Raw genomic sequence first — 1732 nt, forward strand, 5'->3', positions numbered from 1 at the left:
TTTAAAAAATGACTTGTTTGACAAAGTAGTTTTAATTTGGCTATATTTGGTGGAAATGAGTAACTGAAATATCTGCAACGGAAACATCTTTCTCTGCAAGCCCAGAGAAAAATGTTTCAGTTGACATATTTATGGATGTTAAATTCTAGTTCTGATTGTCTTTGAGGGCTTGTTGGTGGGCGATGCAACTGGGCCGAATCCTGAATTCTTCTTATCTGGAATGTCTAGCTGTAATTCACCAAATTAAAGTTTTCCATTTTCTCTCATGCTTGGACTTGATGAAACCTGCCTTTTCCCCCTAAAACCCTGCAAACCGGAGCTAGATACCTGGAGGTAAAGTTCAGAGAACTTTCCATAATAGCGCGTGTTTATGCAGTCTTTGTGCCTGCTACCTGTGTCATTCAGAACGTTCACGGGAGACCTCAGGGGAGAGGCTATACAGAAATGTATGAACTGCGTTAAAAACATTGTACAATAAACTCTGCCTCGGCCTCTAGCCAAGGCTACGGACCCTAGAAGGACTTTGCCTGGGGAAGGTCAGCAGGTGGGTGTTACTGTTCCGTCAGCACCCCTGGAGGACTTAAATACCTTCTGTTTTTTCCAGAGACTTTCACGGGATGGATGGAGGCTTTTCCCTGTGAAACTAAAGGGGCAGCTGGGGAATCAAAGGGTTGCCTGGACGCAGGATTCCTAGCTTTGGTCTTGCCTGAACAATACAAGTGATAAAGGACCAGTATTTGTTTTAAAATAACTCTGGGTGTGGCCAGTGCTCTAGGGGTAAAATGGAAGCGGCAGGCCTGCTTCAATTCTGGTGTCTCCCTATCTCTCTGCCCCTTCCCTGTTCACGCCCGCTATCTCTCTCTCTCTCTTTCTCAAAAAAGAAATAAACGTTAGACTGGCCTCGAGTCCCAACCGACCCAGCGTCCCCGCCGCACCTCCGGCCAAGGTTTCAACAGACCTCACCGAGATGCCGTCTCAAATGGAACACGCCATGGAAACGATGATGTTCACATTCCACAAGTTTGCTGGGGACAAAGGCTACTTAACGAAGGAGGACCTGAGGGTACTCATGGAAAAGGAGTTCCCTGGATTTTTGGAAAATCAAAAAGACCCTCTGGCTGTGGACAAAATAATGATGGACCTGGACCAGTGCCGGGACGGCAAAGTGGGTTTCCAGAGCTGCTGCTCACTCATCGCCGGGCTTACCATCGTGTGCAATGACTATTTTGTGGTTCACATGAAGCAGAAGGGGAAGAAGTAGGCAGCCCTGAGCCGCGCTCCCACCCCAAGAGAGTTCTCCTGACGGTCCCTCACAGAGTCTGCCCCGCAGCTCCCCCCGTATAAAGGATTCCATGAGCAGAGTGGGACCCTTAGAAAATGTACACATAAAAGGCAACCCCGTTTGAGAAGCAGAGAAAGTCCATGAAAACCGATAAGCTTTTCATTTTTTATATTGCCTGCATCCTCTTGCCCCCAATAAACAAATTCCTTTTTTAGTTCCTCAAAAAAAAAAGAGAAATAAACGTTAGAAAAATTTTTTTAAAGAATGAAGAATTAAATATCTCAAGTGTGGGGAGTTGGGGGTAGAGGGAGTAGGGTGGATTTTATAAACAGAAAGACTTAAGTGTCCCTGGAAAAAAGAAAGACAGATATAACCTTTCTTCTTTTTTTTTTTTTAATGTTTTATTTATTTTTGATAGAAAGACATAGCATGAGAGGGGGAGGGGCAGAG

The 1732-nt window shown here is 45.1% G+C and overlaps 1 pseudogene; it reads left to right on the forward strand.

The window, feature by feature from the left end:
* Window positions 1-917: 917 nt before the first annotated feature.
* LOC115298164 lies at window positions 918-1332 on the forward strand (annotated as a pseudogene).
* The last annotated feature ends 400 nt before the right edge of the window (window positions 1333-1732 follow it).

Source organism: Suricata suricatta, chromosome 8 (genome assembly GCF_006229205.1).
Source record: "Suricata suricatta isolate VVHF042 chromosome 8, meerkat_22Aug2017_6uvM2_HiC, whole genome shotgun sequence".
NCBI classification, from domain to species: domain Eukaryota; kingdom Metazoa; phylum Chordata; class Mammalia; order Carnivora; family Herpestidae; genus Suricata; species Suricata suricatta.